General features: G+C 41.1%; 1 long non-coding RNA gene across 8 annotated transcripts in view; it reads left to right on the top strand.

The window, feature by feature from the left end:
* The window catches only part of LOC102553927 (uncharacterized), a 117,908-nt gene that overhangs the window by 1,970 nt on the left and 93,744 nt on the right, over nt 1-22,194 (top strand). The window lies entirely within an intron of this gene.

Below are 22,194 nucleotides of genomic sequence, written 5' to 3'. Positions count from 1 at the left end.
TTATCAGTGCATTAGAGGTCATACCCAAAGTGCTAAGTCAGAAGGGATTTGACTCCCACCTGTGCAGGGCCAGAGCCCCCTGCCAGGAGAACCTCTGCTCTACCTTATGTGACAGTAATTCAATCTGGACACACAGAGGGCAACAAAGAAGGATCAAAAGGAGACTGTACAGGCTGGGGAAATTACTTCATGGTAGACTATAATTTAGAGGAGTCTGGGATTGCAGGAGGGAAAGGAATGGACTTCTGCTTAGTCACAGTGAATTTGGAGCATGTGGAAGAGAAACTATGAGAGCATCAAACCATGCCTGGGGGCCTGAAGGCCAAACATTAGAGGAACACAAAGAGTGTGCACACTTGTGGATGCCATGCCTGTCAGCTAAGCACGGGAAAACCAAACAGTATGTGAATGCACAAAGCAGAAAAGCAGGTAGCTGCCCGAGCGAGCTCTCGTTGACTGATTTCAGAAGAAAAATTCAACTTGATTGACTAACCCGCATTGCACCAACAGTAATAAATCCTTTGGGCCAAGCAGAATTCGGTTCAGCTGGAAAGCTGCACTCTGGGCTATCGTTTTGCATACCAAAATATCCATATATCTTGGGAAAGCATCAAACATTATGTCTTTCCTTTCGTAGACTGGAATGTAAAGTACCCACCAGATCCTCCTGGACGGCGCCTGGGTGAATACTGTTCTTCTTATTTCTCTTAAGCTGCTAAATATCTACTTGAGTAAAATTATGGGCTCTTTGCACATGGAGTTTTTTTCCACTTGATTCCTGAACACCAGGGCAATAAATGTGACTCAGAGCCTTCCGTCTAACAAGACAGGTCTACTTCACTCAGTGGAAGAGAGTCCTAACAACAACTATTTCTTTGTGCATTAAACCAGAGGGCTACAGAGGATCAGAAAGACAGCCCCGGGATGGGATATAGCTCAGTTCGCAGAGTGCTCGCCCAGATTTGAACCCTGGTACTGCATAAACCAGATGCCTGGAATCTTAGCACTTAGGAAATGGAGGCTGGAGGACCAGAAATTCCTGATTATTCTCTCACGAGCTAGAGAGCTCAAGGCCAGCTAAGAACCCTAAAAAGAAAAAGAGAAAGAGAGGGAAGAAAAAAAATAGGAAAGTCTCCTCATGTCTGTCCAGACCAAAAAAAAAAAAAATTTCGAAGCCACCTGCAGACACTGGAAGTGAAAGTGCCTAAGGGCCCATGGCCTTCAGTCTGACCCAGGGACTGCTTTTCCCAGAATGACTGCTCACTCGATAAAGGCAGAACAACTTCTTTCTCTTTCAATTCTCTTCACCTTCCTGGAGTGTGGGTTTCAAGTTTGTCAGGTGAGCCAGCCATGTGCCCTGTCCAGCAATGCCTGGAAGCCAAAGGGTGCACATGGAGAAAAAGAAAGCGCGCGCGCGCGCACACACACACACACACACACACACACACACACACACACACACACACACACACAAATGTTCCTTTATTCAGCTTCACCAACCTTCTCACCACCATAGGACAAACAAACACCAGTGAGACACTAAGGCCAGCCCCTTCTCCTGAGCTCAGAGCTGCCAGGTTACCAGGGAGGCCCTGTGCCAAATTAGAATGCATGAACTTTTAGAGTATAGAAACCAGAGCAGGAATTAAGCTCATATCACTCAAAAAGAGCTGAATGCATATGAAACCAAAGTACACTGTCAGCCACCTCCACTCGCTCCAGGCGCTGATACCTTGATTAGCTATGCAAGAAGCTACCTGCTATTTTAGAATTATATGAAGTCACCTCAGGGTATCTACGAGCTTCTCACGCACAAGGGACTGACTCTCCCCGCCCCACCCCATCCCCCCCTTCTTCTTGGCTTACAGCACAGTTGTGGCCACATCCAGGTAAGTACTATATCACGGATTGTTGCATAAGCTGTCATTAAAGCTCACAGGAGAACCAGTCAGCAAACAATAATGCTTTGCTGCTACGTACCCCCAAGATGAAAAGACCCTGAGAGTTTGGAAGGAGGAGGGTAAACAGGCCCCTAAAAGATTAATGAGCCAAAAGGTTAGTTTAAGAAAAAAAAATTGAAACATAATCAAGTACTTTTGCTGTACCCCACCTTTTTAAAAAGAAATTAGCTTCTTTCCTAAAATAGTAACTAAAGCTATAGGAACAAAAGAGTAGCTCACATGATAGGCATCTACGGGAGAGAGCTGCCAGCACACATAGCATTACGGGCACTGTGCAGTACAACATGTTTCTACCTGAGACACAGATTCTGTTTGGATACTAGACTGCTCAGAAACCTTGCTACATGAAAATGTGATTGTGAACATGAGGGACTGACAGCTCAGCCTTCCACAGCCAAGGTTAACAAGGGCTTCTGTGTGCTTTCCCAAATAAATATCTTGCCACAGCTCACCTTTGACCCGTACAGTCCTTAATCCTTCAGCCTCCAGCTCTGCCTGGGAAGGGTGGAACCATTCTACCTCCTAAGCTGTGCCAAAAAGAGCGCTGAGCACTCAGCAGAGCTTCGACCGAAACCGCCTTAATCACTCACCTTTCATCTTCTCAGATTTCCAGAGTAACGATTCAAACTGACTGTAGACTTCTCAGGGCCCCCCCCCCCCACACACACACACATCTCAAGACTTGATTATTCACGTGAGGGGGAAAAAAGTTCCAGATTTCTGTTTCTGCTTATTCAGCCCTCAAGCCTAAGGGCAGCCATCAAAAGGACTTTTGAGAACCCAGGGCTCCCCGCCTGACCTCAACTCAGCTCGTGGCCCCTTACAATAGTCTGCCATGCTTACTGCTGTTCCCATGTAAAGTCTGTAAGTCCAATCTGGCCTGAGGCCTTAATAAAACACTTCCCTTACTCCGCATGCGATTATGAAGCATGCAATTTATATTTCCCGCTGCAAAAATATGTTCTCATGCAAATAAATCCCTTTGACCTGAGGTAACCACATGTACCTTAGAAACGGGAGTCCACTGCTTAGTCAACCAAACGACAACACCATCAACCACCTGCAATTTATTGAGACATGGGTGAACCCAGGCAGGGCAAGCTTCTTGGGACCGTCATAGACAACTGGACCAGAACTACAAAATGAGATTAACTCTTCTCTTTAAGAGCTTATGAAAGTAAAGAAGTTAACTAAAAACCCAGCTTTCACCACTGGGACAAGAGGATTCCCTGGCTGGATAAAAATTCTAAACACAGAGGCCATTTTGGGTGTGTAAGCTATTAAAAAGATGGGCACAAAAGTTTCACCTTTTTTTGCTACCTTTCTTGCAAAATCTCAGATGCTCCACAGTTCAGATCTTAAGTCGAACATTTTAGGGAGGGAGATTAGAAACTGGAGACTCTTCTGGAAAGTTGATGAGTTGTTAGGTGAGGTTCACAGTCCAGAAACACAAAGGTTGAGTAGACCCATAGAGACAGTGGCGATGCAGCCCTTACCCAACCCTTCCCAGTTGCACTCGGATTAGCCGTGTGCAGGAGAAGCAGCAGCATTTTTCTAACACTAGCGATCAGGCTGATCGCCCACCACCATTTCCTCTATCACCATAACCTCAGCACCAGAGAACAAGAGGTCAATGTGTTTGGAATGCTCCCCTTGTCCCCGGAAGCCAACACAACACTTTGCCATTGGCTAGTTGCGTAGGTACTCATCTCACAGATATTCACTCCTAGTGTATGCAGGTCTTCAGTGCAGGCGCCATCACAAGGGAAAACTAAAAGACGAAGGAAGCCGTGGGGGCGAGGGGGAGACTCTATCTCCCTCTCGGAGTAAGTGCGTTCTAATTGCAAACAACTAACTGGCAAGCTGACAACCAAAGACTGCCGTTGACTGTGGTCGAGCCAGAGCATTAAAGGGTTGCAGGAGGCTCCGAAACATTGATTCCTACTCTTGTCTTTAAAATAAAGCACAACAAACAAAAAGTAGGTGTTTCTATAGAGTGTGTGTGTGCATATGCATGATAAATCTCTCACATGCCTCAGCATGTGTGAGGTTCGACGATGATGAGTTTGTGGAATCGGTTCTCTCCTTTACCCTTTATGTGTGTCCCAGGGATTGAACTCAAGCCATTGGGCTTGTGTGGCACAAATCTTTACCCACTGATTCAGTCTGCGGTGTCATTTTCAAAGCTACTTCATTTTCAAACGGACACTGACGAGTGAATCCATTCAAGATTCCAGTCCAGCCCTGAGGTGCAAAGCTCACCATATTATCTGCCCATGTTCCTACTTAGGTCGTCTTTGCATCCCATTTAAAAACAAAGGAGAGCAAAATCTCACGCTTTTCACTTCAGGTTTAATCGGGCAAATATACATTGTTCTTTTTTTCTACAAAGAACAGAGCAACATCATAGATCTGATCAGAGTGTTTTAGTACAAAATCAACAGGCAGGAACTATCTAGGTGAGTCATGAGGAGGTGTAGTGCTGCTCTTAGGCTACCTAAAAAAGAGGGAAAGTTCATTAAAGTTCAGTCTCAGAGAACACAAATCTGAAAACTTACAATGCGTTAAAAGAAGTCAATCTCTCCAGCAGTGTGTTCCCTTAGAATCTGATTTTTGCCAAGACTTCACAAAAACATGATCATACTAGACCTGTCAAGGGGATCAGGTCAGTCATAAAATGGGAATCCTGCCATTCTCTGTTCCCTGTTTATCACACAGCTGCAGGGGCTGAGTTGCAAGGGTTTATTATTTCTGAAGATATGCCCGCACATAAACATGGGCAAGAGAGATTCTCCAAGGTGCCGCTAGTTATAGACAAGGACCCCAGGAGGGTCGATGAGGGACAATGGAGTCTCCCTTTTTCCTCACAGCATTTTCTCCTGTAAGATGTCATTTCCTCCACTTCATACTAATGGGAAAGGACCAGACCAGAGTCTGGAAGGAGAGAAAGCTGCCATTGGGTAAACACATGCTAGCAGACGTCCTTTCTAAAATGGATCGAGTGTCTTTAATCCTGTATCTTGGCCTGCAGAGGACTTACGGCTTTTATTTTCTTTTCTCTCTTTCCTTGTGGGGCTTGCCAAAGTAGACTTCATCTCTGCCTTAAAGCATGCAAACACAGAGTTCTGTATTCCCTGACGAATCAAATCTGTGCCAAGTACAAGCTGTGATGACAAAGTTATGTGGCAAGGAAAGAACAAGGTGATAGAAAGACCAACAGAAGTGCCAGTTTCCTCTCTGCCCCCCAACGGTTGGAGTTTACAAATTAAGAGGTTAATGTCCCTTCCATACCTCACTACTGGCACACTTGTCCCCTGCCCCAACTCTGGCTCTGGTATAACAGAACAATGCCACCTATGTTAAAACTGGTTTGGTTTGTACGGAATTGACATTTGAGGTTCTGATCCACCACCCTTGGCTTCTGCTTCATGATGAGCGACTTAACTACCTGAATCCTCTAACCCTTTCTATCACTCACTATAAACCAGCTGTCAAATTTTGAAGGAGCCAAAGCCTGTGTCTAGCATGTAATGATCTTTGTTTCTAAACTCCATCACTCCCTAATCAACCCCCTCCACCTCATCCACCCTGCCATTTGCCTTTTAGGGATTCATTCACCCGTACCTCGGTTTGTCATGATATGAATTCATAGATTGGAAGCGGCCTGTTCTTGTCATTCTCATACCCACAGTTACCACAGTTACAGTTCTAAATTTCTCCTGGTATCCTTGATAGGCTCTCTGAGTTGCAAAGCTACCCAAAGAGCATCCTTTTGGATATCATCATAGACGATTTCACCACCTCTCTTCCCTTATGCCTTGTCTTTCTGTGTGGAGTGGAGTGTTGTCCATTGCCAGGAGTCATGTTGTCTGCTTTACTTTTCCTACCAAAGTACTTTCCAGTTCTTAATCTACCTCTTATTAAGCACATCGACACACAACACACATCAAAAACACAGTATTTGTAGAGTATCTACACTACTTCTGCCAAGAAGTATTTGTGACTTTTGGGATACACGGAATACGTTGCCAGGAAAAAAAGAAAGAAAGAAAGATCCTTACACTGTAGCATTCACATGTTGGGTTTTAGGTGATATCTCATACTGATAGAGGTGGTAGTGATGACAACGACGATGACGACGACAACAATGGTGATGACAATGACAATAAATAAGCAATGTTGACATCTTGGGAACTGAAAAAAGCAAAAGTGGAAAATGCAACTGTAAAAAAAATAAGACCATTGGGAACTTCCATTGCAACTCAGGTTGTAGTGTACCACGCTCCGTGCTTCAAGTTCACTTCTCTGTGGTGCTTCTCCTTAGATGCATGCAGTCAACCTTGGTTTCAAAAACCTCACACCTACTGACAAATAAGTCTCAAACTTATTTCTCTTGATAACCCTAAACGCATATATCTAATTCTCTACTGAAACCCCACACCCTTGGCTTGTTGAGCAGTGGCAGCAAACAGCGATTGATGAAGTTTCAAACAAAAGCATAATACCCACTGAAAGATGAAGGTCGAGCTCAAAATGGCTTCATGGATGCTAAAAGCATGATCCAAAGACCATGATCTTGTTTTCAAGGAGATATTAACTGGCCTAATTCTACATAAATTGTGAATGGGGACCCAGTAAATTCTCTTTTTGTTCTGAAATAGTTTTTACTTTGTAGAAATGTTGCAACCCACATATAGAAAGAGTTCCCATAAGCCCTTCACACAGTTTTCCCCAGTGTTAGCTTATACACCCATTAGATAATGTTCATAAACATAAATTACAGATTGTATTTGGCTTTTCTCGGGTTTCAGTTCATATATACATTCCTCCTGTTTTCCCCAATGTCCTTCTCGAGTGCCTGTTTCTCTTCTAGGAGCTCATAGAGATTGTAGCGGTTGTATTCTTGGTTTCCTCTAATCTGTTTACACAGATGATCAGTGTTTCCTTGTCATAGGACTGAATGACTAACAGGTATTTTCTAAAATGTTCTGTATCTTAGATTTATCTGATATTTTCTCATGATATTGTATAGCATTTTTAGCAAGAATATTATAGAAAAATGTACATCTTCTTTGTAACAGAGAAAAGCAAAAGTGGAAAACACAACTGTAAAAAAAATAGGTCTTCAGTACAACTTACCAGACTATGTCGCTACACTTATTAAATACTAATACTGGCTTCTAATATTTCTTGACAAATTAAAATGTGAGGAACGGGAGAGTAAGATGAGTCAATAATGAGTTCAAGGATTTCATTATGGGACACTGGGCTTATGAATTTATCAATTGTAATGGATGCAAGCTAGGGGAAGAGAGGTATTCACATTTGAAAACACCAACATGGGATCTATAGGCTACTCAAGAGCACCTCCCAGTATGGAACTGGATATATAGCTTTAGGATTTAGAAGACAGGTTTTAAAGTAAAGTAAATTTAGGAACAGTTAGCATGTATAAGGTTTCCAAAACTGAGACTAAGTGTTCTCACCAAAGGGGAAATAAAAGAGAGAAGTGAAGATACATGCTGTGCCCTGGGACCTTACAACAGAACAACACTGGAGAGAGGAGAAGAAACCACAAACAATATTAAGGATGGCAATCACTGTGCTGGTGAAATGGCTCAGTAGGTGAAGGCACTTGCTTCCAGTCTGATCTATGATGTGATCTCTGAGACTCACATAGTAGGAGACACCAACTTGGGCAACTTGTCTTCTGACTTCCATGTATACCATAGCCTACATGAACACACACACACACACACACACACACACACACACACACACACCTCTGAATCAAATAAATGTCATTTAAAAGACAAATAGCAATCTCTAAGGGAACAAAAAAACCCTTTTAGATGATATTTTTCTATTATTGAAAATAGATTGTTTTTGTAAAATATGTTCTGATTATGGTTCCTCCTCCCCTAATTCCTCCAAGATTCTCTCCACCCCCTCCTCCCATCGGAATCCTTTCTGTCTCTCAGTAGACAGCAAATAAACATCCAGGGGATAATACTAAAATAAAACAAGATAAAACAAAACCAAACAAATTTGGATAGGACAAAACAAACAGGCAACAGAAAAGAATCAAAGGCACAAAAACACACATGGTTGCAGAAACACACATGTTCACACACACACACACACACACACACACACATACAGAGGCACTTCATAAAAACTCAAAACTGGAAGCTATAACATATAACATATAACAAAGACAAAGGACCTGTAAAAAGTCCTGGCAAACTTTATGGTACAAAGAACTTAGTATTTCTCTCTCTCTCTCTCTCTCTCTCTCTCTCTCTCTCTCTCTCTCTCTCTCTCTCTCTCTCTCTCTCTCTCTCTCTCATGTCTATTCCCAACTACTGCAGAAAAAGGTTTCTCTGGTGATGGCTGAGCACGACACTGATCTATGAGTACAGCAGAATGTTGTTAGAAGTCATCTTAGGGCCTTGTGCATTTAGCAGAACAGTAGTATTTGGTTCTTCCCTAGCTTCTTTGTCTGTCTGACCTCAGGTTCTTGGCCAGCTGATCAGTGTTTTGGGATGGGTTGCATCTCATATAGCGCACCTTAAATCCAGCCAGATATTGATTGGAACTCTGAGGAAGATTGTAAAGCCAGAGATGGGGGATACTAAGGAAACCAGGCCTTCTAACCACAGCAGGACCGATACACACATGAACTCACAGAGACCATGGCAGCATGGGTCTGCACCAGATGCAGTCCTGGTTCTGAGAGAAGAAATAGGCACAATCCCCTATCCCCAACCCAAATGTTATCTCTAATTGATAACCATTTACAATCAAAAATGGGTTTTATCCAATGGGATCTCACTGGGGATATAAATCACTTATGGGCAGGTCCCTACCTGTTAGCTGATTTTTACAAATTTTTTTCCCTCTCTACCTTTATTTCATAGCCAAAACTGCTTCCATGCTCTTAATATTGTCCACTTCTTTAGAACGAAGCTTCTAGATGCAAGGCAGGTTTTAAATGTTTCCAATTTATATGTATTAAGCTAAGTAGGTGAGGAAATCCCTATAAATTATTCTGCATGGTGTCTAAGATAAGTGTCAGCTCTTAGGGTCTGTATTAGGTTTTCTTCTCCTGGAGACCAACATCATCTTAATAGCTCAGGTGGTTTTGTTTCTGAGTCTCAAACTGCATTTGTGCATCTCTGGTGTTCCACAAATGCCTTTGAATGAGCATAGCATGTTTCCCAGGTGACCCTTTGGATGTTGCATGGCCTTTTATGTGTCAACTTGACACCAGATAGAGTCATCAGAGAGGAAGGAGCCTCAGTAGAGAAAATGCTTACATAAGATCTAGCTCTAAGGCATTTTCTTAATTAGTGACCAATAAGAAAAGGACCAGTCCATTGTGGGTGGTGCCATCCCTGGGCTGGTGACACTGGCTTCTATAAGAAGTAGGCTGAACAAGCCAGGGTAAGTAATCCAGTAAGCAGCACCCTCCAGGGCCTCTGCATCAGCTCCTACCTCAGCGGGTGGGGAGGGGAGTCCTTCCCTGATTGAGTTCCTGCCTTGACTTCCTTTGATGATGAACAGTAATGTGGAAATGTAATCTGTTCCTCCCAATTTTTGGTCATGGTGTTATGTTTCAGCATTAGAAAGCCTAACTAAGACAGATTTTTTTCTACTCTGTGCCTTGAATAGAGAAATACTTCCATAGCTTCAGGCCTATTCTTGTCTAGAACTTCTTCTCAATGAATATATTTTGTTCAAGAATTCATTGACCGGGGTTGGGGATTTAGGGGTTGGGGATTTAGCTCAGTGGTAGAGCGCTTGCCTAGCAAGCACAAGGCCCTGGGTTCGGTCCCCAGCTCTGAAAAAAAAAAGAAAAGAAAAGAAAAAGAATTCATTGACCAAGCAGAAATCTCCCATTAATAACAAATCTCTCAAGATTAGAATCCAACTATGGATGCAAGGACATGCAGGGCCCTTTGCACAATTTCCTTTTTCCCCTAGATAGTTGTATTTATAAAAATCCTTTAAACCATAGAAACTGTATTATGTTCTATGGAGTGCATATGTAATAATACAGGAAAATAATTAGAAATGTGTTGCCATACCAAAACAAACCACAGCCATTGCCGAGATTACTAAAGGCAGTTTGAAAATGCCAAAACACAAGAGGACTCACTGAGTACCCAATCTGTTCAGACCTATCCAGTATGTGCTGTGTTAAATCTATTGCAGTTTTGTGGGTAGTAATATAGGCAATATTAAACAATTTATAGGCAGTGAATGTACGTAGCAGAGGATGGGAAGGAGCACTGTGAAATGTCTTCTAGACACACGACATACCCGGTGTACACATCAACTCACAACAGCTGTGCTTCCCTGTCTAAGACCGACACAAGATCAAGCTAGTTCAAGTTCCAGCATGTGTCTGCATGGGGGTGCGGGGGAAGGTCCCTAAGCCCCATCACTAAAATGGAAGCTATTGACACTTGTTGGCTGATGAGGGAGAAGGCATTCTCTTTTAGAAGTGTGCCTGCTGGTAGACTGCTGATGCCTCTGTGAATGGCCCCACACCCATGTGTCTATTTGAGCATTAAGAGTTGGACTCAAGTTGATTAATATAGTTGTTGTAATTGTTGTTGTTGTTTTTCTTGTTGTTGAAGATGTGAAGTTGGGAGAGGGACAGGTTGGGTTATCCTGGAGTTGGAGGGAGATAGCTGAGAATGAATATGATCCAAATATAATGTGTACATGCATGAATGTTTCAAGGAAGAAATAAAATACATTACTTTTAAAGATTTTTATGGAGCAAACAGAGTCTGAGTTTCTCTGATTAGATGAATGCTCTTCTCATGGCACCGTGCTTGGGACAAAAGAAGACTTTACTATAACTAGGAGAGAGTGAGCTTTGTTTTCCTAGAAAAACAAGAACCTAAAAACTCTGTTCTTGCCACACAGACAGACTTCTAGAAGGATCGAGTATGGTGCTCTTTGTGCTGTTTACTTTGACCTGAATTTAATAGAGACCTTCAACAAGTCATTAAACCAGACATTCATGGCACATCTCTGTGCTCTCCTCCAAAGTCAGTGTTGTGAATTTGCCTGTTTCCAGTGTTGTGTCCTTGGCCAGTGGTGCAGTTTTTACTCCCTTGAGTGAGGGGGCTAGGAAAATATTAAAGAAATCTATAGTGCCAATGCTCCAATCCTTTCTATTAGAGCAATGGTTCTGGAGTCCAGCCAATAAGGTCATTAGCTAGTTTTGTTTTCTTCAGTTCCTGTGTACCATTTGAGAGAGAGAGAGAGAGAGAGAGAGAGAGAGAGAGAGAGAGAGAGAGAGAGAGAATTAACATATATCACAGACTTTATCTGCATCAGAAAGGCAATTTCTGTTGTCACCCCATCTGTAGGCATTTGGAGTTCAATTTGCTATAACTTCTCTGTCTATGTTACTTGACAACACCAGAATTCTTATCGTTAATCATGACCCGGGGGCACTGCATATAATCATTAAATGTATTCACTAAACCATACTTACTAGGGCAGAAAATTGGAATAACATACTTCAGAAAGATTTTGCACAGGGGATGAAATTAAAAATGATTTTCTCGCTAATTAAGTCGGTTTTACTTATCACACCAATGCAGTTTGTGATGGAAGATTCCATAAAGTGCCGTGTGTTTACATTCAGTTTCATGAACATTCATTTAGTACCAGGTATGTTGATGGTTGTCACTGGTACAGGGACTATGAATATAAAATAAATATGAAATAACGCTGTCATTTGGGAAAGGGGTCAATAAAATACAGAACAGAGGAGAAGGCCATGTTATGTTTGCACGATCCATAATCTAAGAACTGTTATAAGGTTTTGAATAGTTGTATGAAAAGATATAACATGAAAGTGATATTACATTCAAATGTTTATATTGTACATTTTTGTGAAACTGAGATTTTTCATGTTTTTTTAAACAAATATTTACTTTTTTTGTTTTTGTGTATGAATGCTTTTATTGTGATGACTGGGTTTAGAGGGTGACAGAATAGGATCTATTTGGCCTACAAGGTCCTGTAAGGAAAAGGTTGCATACACTTGTTTTAGGATCTCATAATCTAAAATAGGATACATGGACAAGGATTTCATTTTCATGGGAATGACTGGTGCTTTCATAGACTTATAGTAATAATGGGAGAGCGGTTTCATTTGGAGAAATCTGAGGTTATTGAGCATTTTAATAACAATGAAGACAAAGGGGGTGGGGAAAGGATTTTATGCCAGGATGTGGAGAATGGGCCTAGAGCATGAGGACAGAGAATAACAGACATCTACTGGAGTAGGTAGACAGAGACATGTACAAACATCGAACTGTAAAAACATCTCATTGAACTGGCTACTAAATATGGGGCGGGGAGAGTGAGGAAGTGGGAAAGATATTGAACTAAGCAGTGGAGAAAACATCCTCTGAGCAAGTCTTGGTTTACTGCACACCAAGCACCAGGCTCAGGGAAGATCTTGGGTTCAACGCCCTCCACATCGGCACCTGCTCTCTTTCCTAAACATGGCTTAAAAGTTGATGGTGCTGCTGTTGGATTCTAAGACAGCCACAACCTCTTATCTTTCTCCGTTCTGCCCCAAGATGGGAGGCAATAACTGACTGCTGGAAGACAATAAATATTTTCTGAATGAATTAATTAAGTAATGCCAAGAGGCAAGACAGGAGATGAAAAGACACAGGTTTGTATGATTTGCTCTTTCCCCGTCCCCAGTCAGTGAGTTTAAGACAACATACTTTATGGTAAATGGGAGGCTTGAATACACGGAGAGTAGAAAATACCCTAAAACACACACTCAGTGCTCACTTGAGAGACACTGATGCCATTAAGTGTCAACACCATAGAGGCAAGTGAGAGACAATGAAACCAGTGACAACATTCCAGTTAATTGGCTTTACTAGAGTACTCAGCTGCTTCCCTTGCTAAGTGCTAAAACAAACCTGTTTAATTGAGCAAACGCTGCACAATTAAACAACCTTCACAGGGTAGGTTCCTATGTCATTCAAATGACTTAGTGGCCACAGTCTTTCCAAATCTGTAAAAGAAGGAAAGAAAGAACAAGCAATAATTCCATAGCAAAACTCTGTTACTTGACATCGTGTGTCACATAGAACTACAATGAAAGGAAACTATACGTTGCTTTAGAATCCAACATTAGCACCATCAAATTTTAAATTGTGTTTAGGAAAGAACACAATAAAGGGAGGGGCTTGAACCTAGGATTATGTCTAAATCTGATGTTAAGTATTCAGCGAGTCAAAAATATCAGTTGTACCTACCTCAAGTCTGTGCGTAGACTCATTGCAGACTGAAACCATTGGAAAGTGTAACAGAGTATCCATGGTCCACGGCAACGTGGGTTGAAACTGCATTGCAAGTTAGTGGGGTTAGTTCTTCCCTGTGCTTCTGCACATACCTAAAATACACTTGCTCTATTTTGCATTAGTTGTGTTCTTTTCATTTTTAAAAGTATTACATTATTGGGGGAGGGGAGTATTGCGACTGTGTTTGTTTGGGGGAGACAGATAACCCATGGGTATCAGTTTTTTCCTTTTACTACGTGGTTCCGGGGGTTCAGATTCTGTTTGTCAGATTGGGTAGTAGGCACCTTCACTCACTGAGCCATCTTGCCGGGGTATAAGTCATATTTTAATAAATGTGGCCATGGGGTGTTTGTGAAACACTGTGGTGTACACGAAGCACATTTTGACACTTTCATTTGTTCCTGTACCCTGTCTTGTACATTTTCAAGAGAAGGATATTGTTGAATATTTCTCTAAAGCTTGTTTGACCACTAAGTAATTTTACTCAAAGTATTAGAATAAGTCCACCATGAAATTCACTTTTGAAAACAATATATTAGTTATCTCTATGAGTCACCTAGTTTTGCAAACAATTTTAAAAGCTACTTATTTGTGGATCATGATCAAATTGGTATATTGAGTCAAGCTCTTTGTGTCCTGGGCTGTGTTCTGTAGAACATTGCCATTGGAGACCTGAGTGTCTTGTCTATTAAAAATTCACCCAACATTTCCCTTCATGGCTCTTTCCACTGGATATACACTACACACATACTGATGCACTCCCCATATGTATTCCTCCATTCAGAACGCAGGACCATCAAATGACTGGTTGTTTAAACAGGCAATCTGTGAAGAAGCTTCGAGGTGCCTTTCTCCCTTAATGTCCATTACCATTTACCAAATCCTGATATGATTACCTTGGAATTGCCTCCTAGTTCAATGACCTTCTCATTAGCTCCCTCACTTTGTTCCAAGCAGCGGCCTCTAAGACATTTCTATGGCTCTAGTCTTACTTCTTTCTAAAGCATTCCCCACAGCGGGGAAGAAAGGTCCTCACGTTTGCTTGTGTAAGAACACACTTGAAGGTCTTCAGGGACCTATTGTGATATCAGGATGAACTGGAGATTTCTATCTGCCTTTGAGATCCCTGCTGCTTTTGCTGTGTTTTTAATTTGATCACTTTCAGCCCTTACTAAGCTTCTGCTGTGCCCTGGAGTACTGATAGCATTACCTCCCTACAATACCCATTCTGGACTCTCTGTCTCATTCCTCCTCATTCCTCTCATGTCCCCGTTCCTCTGGTCTCTCCATTCTTCTGCCCTGCCTTCTCAATGCCTTACTCCTGCCCATTCATTCCATTTTCACCTAAGCACCCATTCATTGTTCAAGGCTACCTTCCGTGATGCTCTGACAAAGTCAGATGAGAGTAACACATCCCTCATGACCTCCTGTACCTGACAACTCAGCAAACACCATCACCATAGCTGGCTGTGTTCTATCCATTTCTTCAGACAGCTTGTCCGTCTGATTCCTGGCTCTATTGTCAAGGTTCATCTAGCATAATGGCTGCTGGAGAGCAGATGCCCAATGACAGTGGAGTAGTTTGGTGATTGCTGAAAGCCCTTTTGGCTCTGAAGTTTCTATCTTCAGGAGTTAACCAGCTCAGCTGAATGCTACAGTCAATTTAGCATAGAAAAGGCTAAAACGCTTCCCAACTTGGAATGACAGAATGTAACCTAATGTGATTTACCAATAAAACCTATGTTCTTACATGCATATTTTAAGCTCCAATATATTGCCAGTAAACAAGGCAAATATTGAATTCAAAGCAAAGTATTTAAAGATTGCCCTAAAAGTGATATTCATTAGATCAATTACAAAAATGAAAACCTTATCTCAATTAGAAAGTAAGTAAATGCCAGCAGCTAAGCACAAAGAAACAATGGACGATTCCATCCACATAAAGCCACAAAGGAGGCAAAGTCATGCTGTCATAGCAAAATTAAAAAAGTGGTTGCTTCAGTAAAGATTGGCTAGAAAGGGACTTTCCATCGGGAAGCCTGTGCAGTTCGATGTACTGTTATAAGGATTTAAGCAATTGTCAAGCTGGACAACACTGAGACACTTCTGGCGCACTTTATTTAAGCTATGCTTTAATAGCATGCTGTGTCAGTGACTTGATAGCAGTTGCTGTGGTTCGACTGGGAACTGTCCACTCTAGCCTCATGGGTTTGAATACTTGACACCCATTTGCTGGCACCATTCTGGGAAGGCCATTGAATCCTTAGGAAAGCGGAGTCTTGCCAGAGGAAGTGTGTTACTTGGGGGGAGGCAGAGTGCATGAGATTTGATAACCACCTTCCATTGCTTACCCAGTCTTTTACATACGGACATTGGGCATGATGTGCCATTAGGTGCCAGCCACCATGTCTTCCCCACCGCGATGGAACTGTTTCCCTTCTTAAATTATAAACTCTCTCTCTTTTAAGTTGCTTTTTATCAGGTATTTGGTCACAGCAACAAGAAAAATAACTAGCATAGCACATGATTCAGATGCCTGTGAAGAAAGACTTTGCTTCTGAGTCTCTAATGTAAATCACTCCTCAACTGAACGTTCTGATTAATGGGGCCAATGACTGACCCAAAGCTGTGCTGTCAGGAATCCATGATGTTCTCCTGGGTGAGAAGGCTGGTAAGACTCAAACAGGTCAGCTCAGTGCATACCGAATGCAAAGGAAACAAGCACATGAATTTCCACAAGATTACTTAAAGGAGATAAAAAGGCAAATATTTCATCTCCAAAGCAAAATGTAAGTTACCTCGAAAATCACAGGGTGAGGCCCCTTGCACCAAGTACCAGGAGGAAAATTTATGGGTTACAGAAAGAATTTCACATTTATATACCTTATTATCTTCCATTGCTCATTTCACCAAATACCACAATTGAGGGTTTTGTTACAGCCTAATCAGGTTCACATTATATTCTTGTCCTTTTGCTTTTTAAACATAATGGCTTTGTTTAGAAGAACTCAAAATATAGAAAAACATTCAAGTTAGTTCCGAAATGTCGTAGATTTGCTTCTAACATGCAAAGCAACACTGAAGTTGGAAAAGTAGCTACTAAAAAATGGGAGTTAAAAGCCACGCTTGGTGGTACAACCCTTCGTGCCCAGCAGTCAAGAGGCTGACCTGGCAGGACAGCAGTTCCAGCCTAGGCTGGGTTGCCTTGTCAAACTTTACGGTGAGTTGTGGGGAAGGGCATGGAAAAACGGGTGTTTATTTTCTGTGTCACTTAAGATAATCTGAAGTAGTACGTTCTTGCTCCTGCCTGAGAAAGCCCAGAAGGCTACCGGAAGAGATGAGTAAAGTGGTTGCTTCCCTGGCACTGCATTACACTGTTTCTTAGTCCATAGCATCCCAACACTAGAAGGGAATCTGACACATTAATATTAAGTTATTGTTAGACAACAACATTTAATAAATGAGTAAGCCGTAGGCATCAATAAATATATTTGTAGTAAAATGATACAATAGCATATTAGGTGTAATAAACAGACTGATTTGTTATTTTAAAGACAGACAGTCTTCAAACTAATAGAAGAAAAACTAGGGAAGCATCTGGAACACATGGGCACTGGAAAAAATTTCCTGAACAAAACACCAATGGCTTATGCTCTAAGATCAAGAATCGACAAATGGGATCTCATAAAACTGCAAAGCTTCTGTAAGGCAAAGGACACTGTGGTTAGGACAAAACGGCAACCAACAGATTGGGAAAAGATCTTTACCAATCCTACAACAGATAGAGGCCTTATATCCAAAATATACAAAGAACTCAAGAAGTTAGACCGCAGGGAAACAAATAACCCTATTAAAAAATGGGGTTCAGAGCTAAACAAAGAATTCACAGCTGAGGAATGCCGAATGGCTGAGAAACACCTAAAGAAATGTTCAACATCTTTAGTCATAAGGGAAATGCAAATCAAAACAACCCTGAGATTTCACCTCACACCAGTGAGAATGGCTAAGATCAAAAACTCAGGTGACAGCAGATGCTGGCGAGGATGTGGAGGAAGAGGAACACTCCTCCATTGTTGGTGGGATTGCAGACTGGTGCAACCATTCTGGAAATCAGTCTGGAGGTTCCTCAGAAAATTGGACATTGAACTGCCTGAGGATCCAGCTATACCTCTCTTGGGCATATACCCAAAAGATGCCCCAACATATAAAAAAGACACGTGCCCCACTATGTTCATTGCAGCCTTATTTATAATAGCCAGAAGCTGGAAAGAACCCAGATGCCCTTCAACAGAGGAATGGATACAGAAAATGTGGTACATCTACACAATGGAATATTACTCAGCTATCAAAAACAATGACTTTATGAAATTCGTGGGCAAATGGTTGGAACTGGAAAATATCATCCTGAGTGAGCTAACCCAATCACAGAAAGACATACATGGTATGCACTTATTGATAAGTGGCTATTAGCCCAAATGCTTGAATTACCCTAGATGCCTAGAACAAATGAAACTCAAGACAGATGATCAAAATGTGAATGCTTCACTCCTTCTTTAAAAGGGGAACAAGAATACCCTTGGCAGGGAAGAGAGAGGCAAAGATTAAAACAGAGACTGAAGGAACACCCATTCAGAGCCTGCCCCACATATGGCCCATACATATACAGCCACCCAATTAGACAAGATGGATGAAGCAAAGAAGTGCAGACCGACAGGAGCCGGATGTAGATCGCTCCTGAGAGACACAGCCAGAATACAGCAAATACAGAGGCGAATGCCAGCAGCAAACCACTGAACTGAGAATAGGACCCCCGTTGAAGGAATCAGAGAAAGAACTGGAAGAGCTTGAAGGGGCTCGAGACCCCATATGTACAACAATGCCAAGCAACCAGAGCTTCCAGGGACTAAGCCACTACCTAAAGACTATACATGGACTGACCCTGGACTCTGACCCCATAGGTAGCAATGAATATCCTAGTAAGAGCACCAGTGGAAGGGGAAGCCCTGGGTCCTGCTAAGACTGAACCCCCAGTGAACGTGATTGTTGGGGGGAGGGCGGCAATGGGGGGAGGGTTGGGTGGGGAACACCCATAAGGAAGGGGAGAGGGGAGGGGAATGTTTGCCCGGAAACCGGGAAAGGGAATAACACTCGAAATGTATATAAGAAATACTCAAGTTAATAAAAAAAAAAAAAAGACAGACAGTCGTAACATAAATTATAATGAGATAAGGTAAAAAGAAGCAATGGCTGAAATTTTTCTGAAAAAGAGACACCAACTCTTGGATGTAAGAAGTTCCATAAATGCCAGGCATAGCAAATAAAAAAATTCTCTACCCTGATGCATCAGAATTAAGCTACAGAATACCAAGGACAATGGGAAAACCCTAATACCAGCAAAAAAAAAATCATATCAAACAGAATCCTATAAAGCAGGTATCACCTGGCTTTGTTTTTGTTTTTTTCCCGTCACCTACAGAAAAGTGGCAATTACCCTAACTGCTCACTTATCCAGGCACTAATGGAAGCAAGAAAGCAAAGTGAGAAGCTAAGCTAGAGTTTCTACTGAGGCATTTAAGACATTTCCAGATACAGAAAACACCAGGAAATCTTCTCCGATAAACCTACTATTGTGCGATTTGAGAAGCTGCTCCTCGGAGATAAAAACAAAACACCTAACTGAAGCTGTGAAGCACGAGAATAAATCATAAACAGAGTTTACTACCACAAGGAAACAACCCTTTTCCATTGAACAGACCCAATGTATTGTTAATTTAGTCACACGCTTTATTAATTTCTTCCCTAACATTTCTAATTTCTTGCTGTCTACTGCTTTGAGTTTGAATTGCAGTTTTACTTCTGTCTTTTTCTTTTTTTTTCTATCCCCCTTAGGACTCTGAGATGTAGAATTATGTCACTCGTTTGTGATCTTCTGCTGTAATACTATTTTACGGTTCCTGGTAGGCTGTGCTTTCATTTTCATTTAAATCTAAGAATTTTTAAATTTCCTCTCATTTCTGCAAACCCCAACTGGTCATGCAGGAGTGTAGTTTTTAGTTTCCATGTACTTGTATAGTTAATGTAGCCTTTCTTGTTACTTATTTCTAGTTTATCGAATTGTCATCTGATGAGGTGCAAGAAATTATTATTATTCTTTTGTATTTGGCAAGACTTGATTTATGGCCTAGAATGTGACATTTTAGACAAGGTACATAGGCTCCTGAGAAGAATGTGTATCCTGTGTCTGTTGAATGAAATATTGTGTCAAGTCCATTTGATCTATGGTGGTGTTAAACTTTGTGATATGTTGACTTTCAGTTTGGATGACCTTTCTAATGATGAGAGTGAAGTATTTACATCATGGCACTATTGTATCACCATCTATCTGAACTTTATGACCCGTAATATTTGTTTTATGAAACCAGGGATCCCAGCGCTCAGTGCATATATATTTATAGGTGTCACCTATTCTTGATGAGTGAATATACAATAACATGCAGGACCTTTCGTTATCATTTGTCACTGCTTTTGACTTAAAGTCTATTTTATCAGAACAGCCGCACAAGCTTCTTTCTGGCTCCTATGCTTGCAGCCTTTAGCTCTCAGACTGTGAGGATCTTTACCAGTGAAATGTATTTCTCGTACACACGGATTATTAGATTTAGTCTTTGTCTTAGTTAATGTTTTACTGCTGTGAACAGACACCATGACCAAGGCAACTCTTATAAGGATATTTAATTGGGGCTGGCTTACTGTTCAGAAGTTCAGTCCATTATCATTAAGGTGGGAACATGGCAGCATCCAGGCAGTCATGGTGCTGGAGGATCTGAGGGTTCTACATCTTCATCTGAAGGCTGCTAGGAGAAGATTAGCTCTCACATGGTTAGGAGGAGAGTCTCATGGTCCACCCCAACAATAACATGCTTCCTCCAACAAGGCCACAACTATTCCAACAAGGCCACACATCCTAATTGTGTCACACCCTGGGCTACGCATATTCAAACCACCATAGTCCTCTAATACTAAGCTAGTCTGAGTATCTTTATTGGTAAGTTGAGGCCATTTACATTTCAGGTTATTGTTGAAACTTTCCTTATTAATTCCTATAATTATTTGCCAATGGCTCTTATGGGAGTTAGATTGTTTGTTCTTTACTGTTTCTCCTACTAATGTCAGTGGTTTTGCTAGCTTACTGTGTTGGTCAAGGTGGATGCCTTCCTGGCTTTCTTTTTTTTTTTAACCTATTTCTCTCATGAAATTTCCATTATTTTTCATGATTAAGACAGTCATTCTTCCTTTTCAGTGTATAGATTTCCTTATTTTCCACAAAACTGGCTTGGTGTCATGACCATATTAGTTTGTGCTTTTCTTGAATTTCTTTCCTATCGTTGTGTGCATGTGTATATGTATGTACACATGTATGTATGTGTTGTGTATGTCAGCATACACGTGGAAGTCTACACCAAAGACAGAAGTCACATTTGTAGAGTTGTTCTTCCCACCTACCTTTACATGTGTTCCAAGGATCGAACTTGAGTTGTCAGACTTGTATGGGAACCATTTCTTTCAACAAAGCCATCTTACTAGCTTATTTTTTTTGACTACTTTAAAAAAAATAGCTCTCTTGAATATAGCACTCTTCGTTGGAAGTTATAAGTTTTAGTACTTGAAATCGGTCATCCCTTGCTTTCTTGGCTTTGAGGGTCACCAATGAGAGATCTGAAGTTATTGAGGTATTTCTGCCTTTTGAGAGGAGTTGGCAATTGTCTCCTATAACTTTAACACTATTTACTTGCTTTATGCTTTTTACATATTGACTATAGCATGTTGTTGAGCAGTTTTCTGCTTGTGTCTATTTAAGGTTCTAAATAACCCCTGCATTTTTAACTTAGCTTATTGAGATTTTCATTTTATATTGACCATCATGGTGTTGAATGGTTCTTCTTTGGTAATGTCTATTTGGAGTTTTAAATACCTCTTCTGGTTGAAGGTTTTCTTCTCTGGGAGAATTGTCTACAACGGTAATGGTGTCATTGCCTAAATTCTCTGTGCCTTTAGTGTTTATCTCTAGCTCTTCTTCTATTGCATAAATGCTTGGGTTTTTAGAATATTAATCCTGACAATCCATGAGCACAGGAAATCTCTCCATCTTTCAGTATCTTCTTCACTTTTTTTCTTCAGTGTATTAAAGCCTGTGACCTCTTCGTGAAAATAGCTATATTACTGAAAGAAGTCTACAGATTCATCAACGCCAATGGCATCCTTTACCAAACTAAAAAGAGAATATTGCTAATACATATATGGAAATGTTAGCTAACTCCTATAGCCAAGATAGTACTTGAAAAAGACAACCCTAGAAGAATCATCAGACCTCGCTTTGATTATGTTCTAGAACCACAGTAGCTAGGTAGCATGATTAGTGGTAGAACAACAGACATATAGACCCATGAAATTGAATTAAGGCTAGAAATAAATACACATAGCTACTGCCAGCTGGTTTCTAGCAAACATGTTAAAAACATAAATTATGGATCCTTACCAAATAGTGTTAGGGACTAGATTTCCACATAAGATCTGAAACTTTGAAATTTCTAAGGAAACCCTTTCAAAAGTTAGGCACAAGCAAAGGTTTTCTGAAAAGGGTTCCAACAGCAAAGCAAATAAATCCTAAAATCAACTAGGATTATATGAAATTAAAAGGATCAATATAGGGTTCAGCAAGATAAATCAGTGGGTAAAGGGACTTGCTTTGTAGGTTAATGACTTAAGATCGGTCCCTGGAGCCCACGTGCTGAAAAGGTAAAACTGACTCCTGCAATTTGTCCTCTAACTCCTAACGGCAATATATATTTGTATATGGCAAATTTAAAACCAATGTT

The sequence above is a fragment of the Rattus norvegicus genome, chromosome 15 (genome assembly GCF_021556685.1).
Source record: "Rattus norvegicus strain SHRSP/BbbUtx chromosome 15, alternate assembly SHRSP_T2T, whole genome shotgun sequence".
NCBI lineage: Eukaryota > Metazoa > Chordata > Mammalia > Rodentia > Muridae > Rattus > Rattus norvegicus.
This window is presented reverse-complemented; position numbering and strand designations above follow the sequence as displayed.